Raw genomic sequence first — 14,824 nt, forward strand, 5'->3', positions numbered from 1 at the left:
TGCCCCGATCCGGGAGGATGCCACATGCCGCGGAGCGGCTGGGCCCGTGAGCCATGGCCTCTGGGCCCGTGAGCCATGGCCGCTGGGCCTGCGTGTCCAGAGCCTGTGCTCCGCAGTGGGAGAGGCCACAACAGTGAAAGGGGCCTGCGTACCACAAAAAGAAAAAAAAGATGTTTTGGAAACACTGGGTTAAACACCACTAAGTACATTTGTATTTCTTTAACATATGACTTTTCTGAACCTTATTATTCTAACGTGCACTCTAAATTGCTGGGGAAAGCTAATGGTAGGTGTGTCTCCTAAACTTATCTGAACCTTTTTTTTTTTTTTTGTAGGGGGAGCTTCTTATAAGCATGTCCTGTAAGTAACTCCCACAGAAGAGTTTAGGAACTGAAATTAGTCCTAAAGAATACCATGATAGGGCTTCCCTGGTGGCGCAGTGGTTGAGAATCTGCCTGCTAATGCAGGGGACACGGGTTCAAGTCCTGGTCTGGGAGGATCCCACACGCCGCGGAGCAACTGGGCCCGTGAGCCACAACTACTGAGCCTGCACGTCTGGAGCCTGTGCTCCGCAACGAGAGGCCGCGATAGTGAGTGGCCCCCGCTTGCCGCAACTAGAGAAAGCCCTCGCACAGAAACGAAGACCCAACACAGCAAAAATAAATAAAATAAATTAATAAACTCCGACCCCCAACATCTAAAAAAAAAAAAAGGATACCATGATATAGACAGTCTCTGAGTTATGAAATTCCTGGTCCACTTTCATCAACCACAGACCCCAGTAAGGTTATTTAGGTTAATGGTGAATGTCCCCCAGGGACTAGTATGGGAAAGCGACCCCACATCTGTTCCCACCGTCTCCTTTCTTCCTTCTTAGGAGGCTCCTCCTCTTATTGCTTATGGTTCAATTTCTCCTCAGACAACCTTTGACACGTACACCACCACCTCTTTAACCCACATTCTCCTTCCCTTTTCATTGCTGTAACTCTTCGAGATACTAAGAAGGATTTCTCTCACTCTCTCTCTCTCTCCTTTGCTCAATTCAAGAATAAAAATATGATTGTAATTATCATGGATAATAATAATGGGTTATGTTATCAAGAAACTGAAGTTATTTACTCTCTCTGGGTTTATTCCTCTAAAAAGTGAGCGAGCTAGACTTTGTAATTTCAGAGAATCATTTTGGGTTCTACCCTGTGAAATAAGAATCTTCACCAAGAAGCTTCCCTTGACTGAAGTTATTTTACATATACATGTATTTCTATTCAAGCCTCATATTTAATATTCAATATTCGAATGTGAAGTTCACTTTTTTTCATTTGTTTTGGAACATGGAAGTGTAGGCTATGTATTTATACATCATGTAGATTAGGTAGTTCAGTGTTTTACAGTTTATATGTGATATATGCATGCACACACATTATTTTGATTTTTTTCTCCTGCAAATTCAGAGTATCTATTATGGATTCAAAAGGTTTTTGTTCTCCGTCTAGCCTGGGAACCTACCCACCATTTGTTGCACTGTTTACCTGGGAAATATTATTCAACTGATTTATAAGCTTTTAGAACAGCATCAGCTCTAGGCTGGGCCCTTCCTCTTTTTTACATTATTAGATAAAACATCTTTCACACACACACAAATGCCAGGGGCAATGATTCTGGCTAGAATGGAATGAATGGTTTCTTTCACTAGAAAAGACAAAAGGGTGTTTAAAGAAATTCTTTGTTGATGATTCCAAACCACAGAGTGAAATATTAAGGACTTGAATCATATTTTCTGAAAATGGTCCTAGGGATTGTTAGTCAGCACCCATTTAAAGGTCTGCTGAAGGGTAACGATTCTGGTGTGTCTTCATTTAAAATGGGACCGTGAAAGTGAAAGCACGGAATGAGCCTTGTTATGAGCTTCTGCGGTTTCAGAGCGAAGGGTGCTTTCTTTGGGAATATGAGAGCTAAGGGTGAAGATTAGCACAGTACACCTGCCCAGCATCCCTTTCCCGGTCCCTGGCCATGGCACCGTGCTTCTCATTTGGGAGATGCCCTATGCTCAGTTCAGGTGGTTCTCACCACAATTCTTGTCTCCAGGGGTGGGTGAGCCAGGTCTTTCTAATGAGAACACTACCCCTCCTTATTCAAGGGATTGGAAACATGAGTCAAGCTGGGCCAGTAAGGACAGAACATTTCCTGGAACTACTGGGAAAGAAGTGCTGTCTTCTTGGAGATATTTGCTAAACTGGCAAAATAAAAGCCTGGAGCTTTGAGCGGGTCATCTTGCTACTGCGTCAGGAACCCCTGCCCGAGAATAAAATCAACAGAGAGGAGAGGAGAGCCAAGAGAGGGAGAGACAGGTTTCTAATGACATCACTTGAGCATCTGGAACCAGCTATACTTGAAGACAACACCAAAACTGGACTTCACGAGAGTCAATAAATTCTCTTTTTTACAGAAGCCAGCTTGAGTTGGAGTTCTGTCACCTAAAGCTAAAGGAAGAGCCTACGGTGAATCCAACAACTGAAATGTGGATCCTTTTACTAAATAAATCCTGGTTAAATTCCGCTTCCACAGACACACACACAAATCAATATCACACACAAATCAATATCACACACACACACAAATCAGTATCATTAAACAGACCTTAGCGGTAGTACATAAGAATCATTCGAAGCTCTCTATAAAACATGGGATAAATTTTGGCAGAAATCAGCTGTCATGCTCATTTGAAACATTCTGATTACCCAAATAAATCAGAAACACAGACAAAGGTATAGTGAGCTCCTGCCTAGCTAGCAGCGATCTGCTGGTGTGGAATTAAATACCTTCAGAAGTATCCTAACTCATTCACGCCTTAAGTTACTGCCAAATTGACTATCATGACAACAGATACATTCCACACAAGAGAATCATTACAGAACACTGCGATTTAAAGAGAATTATGAATTATCTGGTCCAGGGACTTTCGATAGGTTTTGACTGTGGCCCACAGAAAGAAACAGAACCCAGTACACACACACATACACGCGTGCACGCGCGTGCACACACACACACCCCTGAAACAAAATCTTCCCAAATTGATACTTGCCCATGCTATGAGCAGTGCATTCGGATTTTAATAACTGATGATGCTGACCACTAAGTTAATTTCCTGACCCACTACTAACAGGCTTAGAAAACAGGTAAGGCACTGATCCAGGACTGCAAGGTGAGTTACCTACGATTTCTCATTTACTTAGAGACAGAGCTAAAACAAAAACCTAGTACTCATCCTACCATGTTATATTCAAGCAAACAGTTGTTACCTATACACATTCCTAGACAGCAAGCTTCTGGCCAATCTTAAGAAATCCCGAAAGGCGACTAAAACCCTGCTATTCTACACTGACACAGGCCAAGACTTTTACGGCCACTTCGAGACCACTTAAATGGAAACCCAAATCCCCTACGGACCTTGAATGGACCTGAATGGGAGATCCTGTGGAGTTTGTGTCTAAATTACCAACAGGGAGGACTGAACTGAATGCACGAGATAGGATCAGAGTCGGGTGTGCTTTAGAACTTTCTTGTTACATTCTTCTCACTGTATCCAAGGAGTAACACCACGCATATAATTGTTTTGTTAACTAACAGTATTTATGAAACTCCACCTCCCAGGTTCCATTACACTAGGGGTAGTCGGGGAAGATACACCTTCAGTGCCACCCTGCACCGCAAAGAGCTGCTCATCTAATCTGGGAGATGAGGGGAAAGGGTTCATTAATGAGATCAGGCGTGAGTTAAGCTCAGAGAATAAGGAGGAAGAATTCTAAATGGAGAGCAGGAATGCAATACACGCTGAGTAGCTGCTGGTGGACGGGGGAAGGCGGACTAACAGAGTGGGATCAGATTTGAAGGGTGGTGAAAGTCAGAAGAAGAAAGGTGAAAAAACATAGACTAACTGGTCAATGTTGGTACTTGATAAATGGTAATTTAATATATTTGGAGGCACTTATAACAAAGAAAAGTCAGTCTTTTGACTTCAGGACAATCCACTCAGGAAGGGTTAAGACCATCACTGATGACCTTCATGATTATGAGCTCCAGTGTCCTCAGGTGAGGGGTCACCCAGCAGGTTCCCAGGTGCTTCCTAAGTGTTCAACGTGACCAATGTTAACATGCAGTCTTTAAGGTAATCCAATGCACCGTGTCTAGACTTCTCCCACCATCACCCAAACTTCATTGATGGCTGTCAGAATTTCCATGGAACATAAGAAAACGCATGGTGTGTGAGGTGTAATAAAGACAAAATTAAGCCTGTCACTTCCACAACTGACAGAGAGCCTAGAAGGCAGTTCACGGCCTGCCTCTAGAAAGTGTGGAAGTCTTTCTGGAATGAATGTCGTTTACTAACATCATTCGTCCCCATTTCACCTTCCTGGACACTCATTATCCTTCTGCCTACTCCCTCTTTATTTCACCTATTCTCACTGCTTAATATGTATCTCTGTAAGCTCCCTTAAACCCCCTTTAAAAAAAAAAAAAAGGTTAGGTGTACGCAAATAAACTACATCGCGTGTGAAGGCCAAAAGCATTTTGGCAGAGGAATATATAACTGAAATAAACTCCCAAATATTCTGCTTATATAGTGTGACAAGACGCCACGGTTGATATTTAACAATGAAGACCTGGCACCACTCAGGTGGTGTCTTCATCCGAAAACATCGATGGGATGCCAATATTAACCCACGTTAAGTCAGGCAGAGCAAAGCCCTTTAAATGTGAGAAGATACAGCAGGCACACTCAAACAACTGGGAAAGGGATCGGGAAGTGAACGCTGCTAAGGAAGAATAAAGGACTTCCCGAAACCACTGCACCGGCTAAAGAATGGTGCCACGTTTAACAAAATGGTCTTTATTGCACCTTCTGGGTGAAACCTAAAGTTGAGCTTTAAATAAATGTAAAAATAATATGTAAAAATAAAATTTTCCTTAAACATTTTTAAAAGGCAGCCTACAAGTACGGTTCTGCAACGTCAGAAGTTCACAATGGCAAGGATCGAAAACATCAGAAAAATTATGACGGTTCCCAAAGGAAACTCTAGGTTACCAAAACGGACATTTCTGGCAGTGCCAGAAGGCGAGGGATCTTGAGCTGAGCATCTGAATTGTAGCCATCGATACGAGTCTCATACCTTTCACGCGGGAAACTTCCAAGGTCAACTGATTCTCTAACTTCACCATCTTTCTCGTGTGAAGTAAAAAATTTTCTGTGCCACCTGTTACCCATGTTTTCTAGGACAACAGCCCAACATGAACGTCCTGCAGCGGGGCCAGCTGCTGTTACAGGCATTCAGAAGGCCCAGCAGAGCTCTCCACAGAGAACCAAAGAAAATAATGTGTCTCTGCATGTCTATCACAAAAGCGGAAGAGTTACCAAAAAAAAAAAAAAAAGAGCGGAAGAGTTAATAAGGATCCTTAAAGGATACAATGTTGCTATTAACTACTGCATTAAATACTGTGTTTCCATTTAGGTTATTTGGAATACAATTAATTAGAATGCCTGGGTCCAGGTCCCTTAGGAATTCCAGGCAGTCCTCTGCTGTTTTCACCAATCGGAATTTATTGGGGAAATGCATACCCTGTAAGTAAATGCTATTTTCTAGAACATTAAACATTATTATTCCCGAAATCTAACACTAAGAAAAAGAGAAACATAAGCTTATTTGCTATCGTCTAATTTTGGTCTTAAAATAATAAATATATTTCTATAAACAAACACCATGGAAAGCGCTACTGCTTAACATATTTCTTTTTATCAGGTTCCCAAGCAACAGTTTCTCTACATGACAGATTCTGTAGGGAAACTCTCCAAACAATTCCTTTAGACAGAGAGAGAAGAGGACTCCTTTATATACAGCCAGCCATTTTACCGTATGTGACACAACTTTGGCGGATCACAATTTTTAAATTTCAGGTTTTGGCCTCACTGATGGGAAAAATATAATGCGTTCAAACAAACAAATACACGAGGCACTTCACAATTATCTGAGAGCACTTCTCATGTTTACCGTATCTGCTTTGCCAATTATATCAATATATTTCAGACTAACCAGTAGAAATCATACCAAGCAACGGTGGACAAAATCCAAAACAGGCTTTAAGACTGCCATCATTCCCTGGTGAAGTAATTGATGAGGAAGATTATTTGCAAGAGTACTATATTTTCGGAAATGTGATGGCTGCAGAAATCGACGAAGATTGAAAAATGGTCTCTAACATTTGACCACCATCAGGACCGGCCCCGACACTGGGCCGTTACCTAGGAAACCAAAGCAGGAGAGATCTTACAAATGCAAGAAGGCCACGCGGAGCCTGGCTGGTGGAAGCAAAGGTCAATGTGCCTCTCCAGTCCCTGCTCTGAAATGAAGCAAAGCTCTCAGGAAGTTCTTCCAAACCTTTAGTCTCTGAACTCCACCAACTTTCCCCGCCGTGTTCTACGCACGGATTAACAAAACGTTCATTCACTCCATTGGCCTGCTAGGAAAAGGCAGCCTCCAACCGCCTTGTCCCGCAGAGGCGTCTGGGGCCGAGGGCCAGTCTGTCCCGGCCACTCTCCCCGCCAAGGGGGCACTTGTCCCTGCTCCACTCCCCTCGCCCTTCTCCCCGTGGAGCGGGCGCCCGGCCCCGCCCCTCTCCCCACGCCTGGCCCCGGGAAAAGCCCGCCGCCCAGACGCGCCTCGCAAACGAAAACCAGCCGGCGGCCCCACGGGCGTCCGCGCCGCTCGCGCCGGCCACTCCCCGCACGCGCGTCCCCAGACCGCCACTCACCCAAACACTCCCACGAACTCGCGCGCACACGCGTGTTCTCACACCCACAGCAGCCCCCACCGCCTCGCAGCTACACGCGCGCGCGCTCCCGGCCTCGCTCCCCCACTAGCTCCACGAACACGCGTGGTGCCACCCCCCTCACCCACACTCGCTCGGTAAACACGCCGGGCGCCACGCGCACTCGTGCCTCAAAACACACTCAGTCCCTGCGCTCTCTCCATCAGCTCACGCGCCCTCACCCTCCCACTCGCACCGTAAACACCCGTGTCCGCACCCCCGCTCCGCAAACACGCTCACGCCCTCCCCCTCGCTCCATCAACACGCGCTCCGCACGCTCAGCCAAACACCCCCTCCTGCACGCTCGCCCCGTAAACACGCGCCGGGCCCCACGCACACTCGCGCGTCCAAACACTCCTCCCTCGCGTGAACACGCGCGCCCCTCCCACGACCCCCCGGCTCCTCCACAAACGCGCGTGTCCTCGCACCCGCTCCTCTGACACAGTGACTCCCCCCTCGCGTAAACACGCGCGCCCCCGGCGCGGGCACGGGTGCTCCCCACGCCCCGGCCGCGGTGCGCGCCCGCCCCCGGCCCCGCCCCCGCGCGCCCGGCCGGCCCGCGCGCCCCCGCCGGCCACCGCCCTCGCCCCGCACGCGCCCGGCCGACTGACTCTCCCCTCGGCCGCACGCACACTCACTCCGACTTGGTGAGCACGACCAACGCTCGGTCGGGCTGGCGCCGAGCCGCCTCTGTCTTCCTACTCCTCCCGCGCGGCCCCGCCCGGCCCGGCCCCGACAGCCCAGCCCTGCCCTGACCCGCTCAGCTCCACACGCCGCGGCTGGAACGACTCGGGCTCCGGGTACCGCTGTCTCCCCGCCACAGCCCGAGTGCGCCGCCCGGGCCAATGGCGGGGCGCGGCGGTGAGCTCACCGGCCTCGGCCCCGCCCTCTGGGCCCCTCGGGCCAATCGGAGGGCGCTACGTCACCCGGAGCCGGGCAGAGGCAGGTGTGGGGCGCGGAGCCGCTCGGCGCGGGGACTGCGCCGGAACTGCGCCCGAGCCTCGCGGCGCCGCGCTGGACGGCGGCGGGCCCGGCCCGGAGGGTGCGGGCGGAGCGCGGCGCCACGGCCCCTCGAGATGCCGTCGCCCGCTCTCCCGCCCAGATTCCGGGAGGCCAGCCAGCCGGGTGGCCACGGTCCCCTCGAGGGCAGGGACGACTCCGAGCCCGACGGCCGCGCCCTCTCCCCCCGGGCCCACAGCCCCGGGCGGCCTCTTCTGGGGCCCGCACCGCGCGGGAGGGGCGCTCGGGCCGCGTGCTCCCGGCCTGCGGAGCCACCCCTCGCCCGGCCGCCGACTCCCGGCCCCGCGGCGCCGTCGGGTCCGCTCGGGAGCCCCGCACCCTGGGGCCCCGCGTACCCCGGCCCGGGCTCCCGGCGCGGCCTGCGGCGGCGGCGGCTGCGGCGTCTGCAATGCAGCCACGGGAGGAGCCGGCGCTGCGCTGCGCCGCGCCGCGAGCGGGGGAGCGCGGAGGGCTGGGCGGGAAGGAGGGGCGCGGGGCACGGTGAGCCGGCCGACGGCTGCGGAGCCGGGGCAGCGCCCGGGAGGCCGCCGGGGCACTTGGGCGGGTCCCGGGGTCGGAGTGCGGAGGGGCCCGGGTCGTCGGCCAGGACGGGGCCGAGGATGTCTGGGCAGGGACGCTGCAGGACGGCTCCCATGGGAGTTCAGGAGTGTCCAAGGCGCCCATTCCGGCAGCGCAGGGCCTGACCTCCTTAACTGAAGTTCTAGGGTCTCTGCCCATCCCTCGGCTCTAACCCTGGTGTCCAAAAGTTCTGGCTTCGGCTTTCTCACTTGGATGCTTCTGCATAGTGTCTCTTACTTCCCGCCAAAAGCCCAAGTCACACCTCTCCATCAAGACTCACGTCTGCAAGCAGCCTTCCCAGGCATCCCAAATGGACACCACCACCCCTTCTCCTTTCCCTGTAACAGGTGTAGTCCTGCCGATTCAATAAACCCCACCCACGGCCTTGCACACAGAAGGTGCTTGGCCCGTGCAGACTTGTGATGAGCCCATCTTCTCTTTTTTCCCTCATATTCTCAAAGATCGTAAAAACTGGTTATGTCTCCTTTCTGCCATTTGGGTTAAAAAGCGTCTCGAAAGATGGGGGCAGAGTCTCTTTTACTGAGCCTACCCAAACGCACACGAAAACAACCACAGAATTTTGCACAGCCCTCAAGACTATACAACCAAAACTGAGTCGTTGTTTAGAGACCAAGCCCAAGGACATCCCTAGTGGGGCTGGCTCCCATCCTGTGCCACGCCTCTAAGCCAGCAAAGCGAGCAGGTAGAGTATGGTCTCACTCTCGGGGGCCGATGGCTGATTCTAAACCTCAGCAAGTCCCTCACCTGCCCCGGCAAAGTCAGAACACTCGAACGCACTCACAATCCTGCTCCAACAAGTCCTTCATATTCCCACCCCCATTGCCTCTGCCCTGCTCTCACCACACTGGACCCCTGCGCTCCCCTGCTCTGCTTATGCACTCCCCCCCACCTTTATCTGCTAGGGGCATTCTTATCCATTCATTGAGGCCTGGCTCAGATCCCCTGGCTGCTCTCAGCCGAGCAGACCCAGGGGCATTGTTATGCATTACTATTTCAGCACTCTGTTTCCAGGAGAGGCAATGTAAGGTTAGTAGTCGGGGACAATGGTAGTTAGGTTCTCCTATTTGCTAACTGTGAACCCCATGGGCTGTGCCTTCAGATCTATGGGTGAGAATTAGATGAGCCAATAGATGTCACATGCTTACACCAGTGGTGCCTGGCACATAAGTTACACTCAATACAAGTTCGCTCTTGTTGCCATCAGAATCAACGTGTCTTGGAGTGGTGGATAGTGACTGGAGAGGAGTGGGGGTGGGTTTCTGGGTTTCTGGTAATGTTCTCTTCTTGACCTGGGCACCGGTTTTAGTTTGTGAAAACTCATTGAGCTGAGTTTCACATACTTATGATATATGCAATTTCCATATGTACTGTACATTAATAAGAAGTAATTTTAAAAGTTAGTTGTTGTTAGCTAAGAAGGAGACACCTCTAATCTCCTTGAGAACAGGAATAGAGTCTTAACTTACCTTGGCACCTTGCACAATTCCAGGCACGCTGGAAGGATTCAGCTAATAGTTGTTGAATTGCTCTGAGTAGATTGTGAGCAACAGAGACCAACTGGGGAGATGGGATGACGAGGGGCAACACCTGCCTTCATACACGCAGTGCAGGGAACTCAGGATGATTGGGTCCAGGTTCAGCCACCTGGACCCCAGCTAAAGAAAAAGCCTCCAGACTTTTCTTTCAGGTGGGGAACTTTGTTGTTGTTGTTTGGTTTTGGTTTGTTTGGTTTTGGTTATTTTCTTCCCCCTTGGATTTGCTTTTGAAAAGGCAGAAGTTCAGCTCTCGTTCAGACCTGGGCGTTCCAGCTGCCCGCCATGACCCTTCACCCTTCCTCCAGCAGCTCACGTCCACCTGGCATGAAAGAAACGTTTAGCCATGGCTGCTTCAACACATTGGCTGTGCCCTGATGTCAGAGTTGGGGTCAGCAGCCTGGAGCTCTCCTTCCAGGCAGCCCGAGGTGACATTTCTGCACTAGGAAAGTCCTCAGCTGGGGCCATTCCCCTCTTGGAAGGTCTGTCGCTCTCCTTCCCCTCTGCACCTCTGTCTCGGGGTGGAGGCCACGAGAGCAAGTGCCCTCCCTGGGCCACACCTGGAAAGGCAGGCGGAGCTGGGGCAGGGTGCGCTGGATGCTTCTGGAGTAAGCTCAGAGCTCAGGCAGTGTGCTGGCAGGGTGCCTTTCCTCGTGGGTATTCATGCTCCTCTCCTCCAGGTTAGGAAATGACAGGGTGAGACAGGCATGTGCTTCAAGCAAATTCTTCCACTAGGTTTTTATGGGGCTTTGAGTAAACCGGGGTCATTTTTTTAAATAGTGAAGAAAACTTTGCTCGGTGATGACTTCACTTGGTAGCACCCAGACCAAGTGCAACTGTTGCATCTTAAAGCAGAGATGGTGTGTCTGTATCCCAGCCTAACCTCTGCTGAGGGTCTCAGGAGGATGAAGGGAACTTCGGTTTGTTGGTTACCTGATATCTGCCTGCTGTTACGCTAGACACTCACATACACTGCTACTATTTCTCCTGCAAGCTGGATATTGTACAGAGGAAAAAACGAGGCTGCAAGGTGTCAGATAACTTGACTAAAGTCATACAGACCGTATGCGGCAGGTCTGGGTTTCAAGTTCTGAACCTGCACTCATTCTGCCCCTGTGATGGCTCTCCAAGTACCTAAAAATTCTTGCCATCATTAAGATTCCCTTTGTTTAAGAAAGCAGTCTGGGAAATTTCTAAGAACCAGGACTTCTTTTCTTCAGCCCCGGCAACTGTGATGCTTGTTTATGTCAAGGTGTAGATTCTACTGGGCCAGGTCCCTGAGTGACTGTGATGAATAGGACCTTCCTTACCAACTGGCATTGGACTTGAGCGTGAGAGAGAAATAAATCATTTGACATGGGGTTGTTTGTTACTGCAGCATATCTTCACCTCTCCTATCTCATAAGAAATCAAATATGTTTCTGCATATATCAACTTCTAATAAAAAATAGTCTAATAAAAACTAAGTGACAACTTAAAAATAAATGCAAGATGCATATTCATTGTATCTTTAAGGCCTTAGGAAATATAAAAGTATTCTTAGAAACCATGGGTAAGAGCGACAAAATAATTCAATGGGGAAAGGATAGTCTTTTCAACAAATAGGGCTGGAGTAACTGGATGTCCCCAGGTAAAAGAATGAAGTTGGGCCCCTACCTCACACCATATGTAAAAATTAATTGGAAATGGATCAAAGACTTAAATATAAAAGCCAAAGTACAAACGTCTTAGAAGAAAATGTCGAGGGAAACCTTCATGTCCTTGGATTTGGCAACGGTTTCTCAGCTATGCCATCAAACCACAAGCAACCAAAAAAAAAAAATTGGGCTTCATCAAAATCGAAAACATTTGTGCTTCAAAGGACACCATCAAGAAAGTGAAAAAGACAATTCACTGAATGGGGAAAATATTTGTAAATCATATACCTGATAAGGAACTTGTATTCCTTCTCATTCTTACAACTCAAGAATAAAAAGCAACCTATTTTTTTTTTAATGGGCAGAGGCTCTGAATAGATATTTCCCCAGAGAAGATAAACAAATGGCTAACAGCACATGAAAATATGCTCAGCAACATTAATCACTGGGGAAATGTAAATCAGAATCACTAATCAAAACCACAAAAATGCAAATCCACTTCACATCCACAGGATGTCTGTAATAAAAAAGATGGACAATAACAAGTGTTGGTGAGGAAGCGGAGAAACTGAAACACTCCTACCCTGCTGGTGGGAATGTGAAATAGTGCAGCTCCTTTGGAAACTAGTCTGGCTCTTCCTCAAAAGTTTACTCATAGAGTTACCATATGACCCCACAGTTCCACTCCACGTATATACCCAAGAGAAATGAAGACATATGTCCACACATATGGACATTTATATGGCAATAAAAAGGAACAAAGAACTGACACCTGCTGCAACATGGATGGACCTTGGAGAAATAATGCTAAGTGAAAGAAGCCAGTCCAAACGAACACATATGCTATGACTCCAGAACAGGCAGACTTATAGAGATTGAAAGTAGATGAATAGTTGCCTTAGGCGGGGGAGGAGGGAGGAGCTTGGGGGCAGTGGGACAGGACTGTTAATGGGTAAAAGGCTTTCTTTTTGGAGGAATAAACTTGTTCAAAAATTGGGTTGTGATATTGACTGTACAACCCTGTGAATAGACTAAAAAACTTTGAATTGTACACTTTAAATGGGTGAAGTGTATGGTATGTTAATTATATCTCAGTGGAGATATACACACAGACAATAAGAGGAAGAGACAAAGAATGAAGTATAAAAAGAATCAGTGGATTAATTTTAGAAGAGAAAACTGAGTGATGGGAAAAGAAAAGCCAAAATCAGGAGGGTCTGATGGCGGATCCTTTGTCAGTGGGTCCCCTCGTGCTCACTGAGACCCCGTGTATGGCCCTCGGTGGGATATGGTGGCAGCAGGTGGAGAATGTGGCCTGGCTAGGTGACTGCTCAGTGAGGAGACAAGACAGACACAGGGGAGGCGCTGAATCCCGTGATGGTGACCCCATGGGGCAGAAGGATGATGGAAGAGGGCACCTGTCTAATTGTGCTTCTGAAGGATTGTGAAAAGGCCAGGGGTGAGTCCATCAAGTTCCCACTTGTTGTGACTGCCTCCTCGACAGCTAGGGGTCCTGGAGAGAACCGTGGCCTGAACTTGGGGTTCCCCTTGGAGAGGTCCCTGATAGGCTGGGCTTCTCCATCACAATGGTTGGCTGATTCAGGGGTGAAGGTGAGCTTTGCAGAGAGCCTCAGACACCTCAGCTGAGCTGCCAGTGTCCTTGTCAGACCCCTGAGCCTTCCATAGGAGGGAAGTGCTGGGTGGGGGCAGCGCAGCCCAGACCCTGTTTCCTGCATCACCACTAACTACCTGTGTGCCAAGCTCCTTTCTCTTCCTGTGCCTCACTTTCCTCTTCTGCAAAATGAGGTCTAAGGCCATGCACATGGGGTCCTCGTGCAGGTCCAGTGGGACCTGACACAGCAAGCACCCCTGTGCTTCAGTTGCAGGGACTGTGGATTTGAAATGACCAGTCCCATGAATGCAGCTGCGTGCATGCCCCCAGGTAACCCACAGCATTGAGGGCACTGGCACATGCTTGCTATTTTGAGCCACTCAGCTTTGGGGTGCTTTGTTACGCAGCATTAGATTACTGTAGGGGACAGCTGTATGAGACAAGGTGTTTGCTACCAGGGCAAACCGTGCTGCCAGGATTGGTACCAGCCCGGGAACACTGTCAGCTCAGTCTGGGAACTTGGGGATTTCTCCTAAGGGCCGTGATGCAGAAAGAGAATCCAAAGAAGTTGGGGGAAAGAAACCACCTTCACACACTCTCCCTGGTGGCTCATACAGGCCCATCCATTCCCTGTGCCCCCACCCCCAGGATTATACACATGCCAGATGGTAAAATACATGGCCAGTCTCCTATGAGAGCAGGGCACGTGCAGAGACGTGCTCTGCTCAAAGGAGCAGCAGAGTCAAAAGGCGGATAATCCAACACACACTCAGGAAGCGGTAACGCGCGGTGATAAAGCACCCAGTGGGCTTCAGTATCCGCGGCTCTGAGCTGCGTGACAAAGGACAAGTCACCTGACGAGATTCAGCTTCCTTGTCAGTAAAATGGGGATGGAAACATCACCTGGAAACAGGGAGAGGATGACATTGGATAACGAATGTAAAGTGGGAGCCCAGGGACTCGGGGGCACCCTGAATGGGGCTTGGGGATGAGGACCAAGGACCCACGCCAGTGTGGCTCATGGTCTCACCCAGGCCTTCCAACTCACCAAGGTCCTATCTGCTCTAGGACTCTGGGCAGAATGCTCCCCATGGACAAGGAGGTATAGCCTCCACGGACAGGATGGTGAAGACAGCTTAATAAGCAGACGCCACCTGGGGCGGGGAGAGACCTGGTTCTTCCTCTTGGGATGGGAGCTGCCATCATCATCACCATCGTCATCATCACCATCATCATCATCATCATCATCACCATCATCACCATCACCACCATCGTCATCATTATCAGCATCATCACCATCGTCACCATCATCACCACCATCGTCATCATCATCACCATCATCATCACCATCGTCATCATCATCATCACCATCATCACCATCATCACCACCGTCATCATCATCATCACCATCATCACCATCATCACCATCATCATCACCATCAAGATAGTATTTGCTGGGTGACTACATTCTTTACACATGTTAATTCCTTTCATCCTCACACCAAGTTTGTGCTTGGTGGGTGTTCTTATTACCATGGTTTTACAGAGGAAGAAACTGAGGCACAGGGGGTTAAGTAATTTGC

General features: G+C 49.4%; 1 protein-coding gene across 18 annotated transcripts in view; it reads right to left on the bottom strand.

The window, feature by feature from the left end:
* Positions 1–14,824, bottom strand: part of CAMTA1 (calmodulin binding transcription activator 1) — an 894,146-nt gene that overhangs the window by 46,826 nt on the left and 832,496 nt on the right. Inside the window, exon 1 of one of the 18 annotated variants that reach the window (XM_060283665.1) lies at positions 8,217–8,235. The exons of 15 other annotated variants lie outside the window; for them this stretch is intronic. The gene's annotated coding sequence lies outside the window, so the exon portion shown is untranslated. Of the gene's footprint in view, positions 1–6,101; positions 6,120–7,499; positions 7,675–8,216; positions 8,236–14,824 lie in introns of those variants that run through there. 2 more of the 18 variants (XM_060283655.1, XM_060283659.1) reach the window with 2 other exon arrangements.

The sequence above is a fragment of the Globicephala melas genome, chromosome 1, assembly GCF_963455315.2.
Source record: "Globicephala melas chromosome 1, mGloMel1.2, whole genome shotgun sequence".
Classification (NCBI taxonomy): domain Eukaryota; kingdom Metazoa; phylum Chordata; class Mammalia; order Artiodactyla; family Delphinidae; genus Globicephala; species Globicephala melas.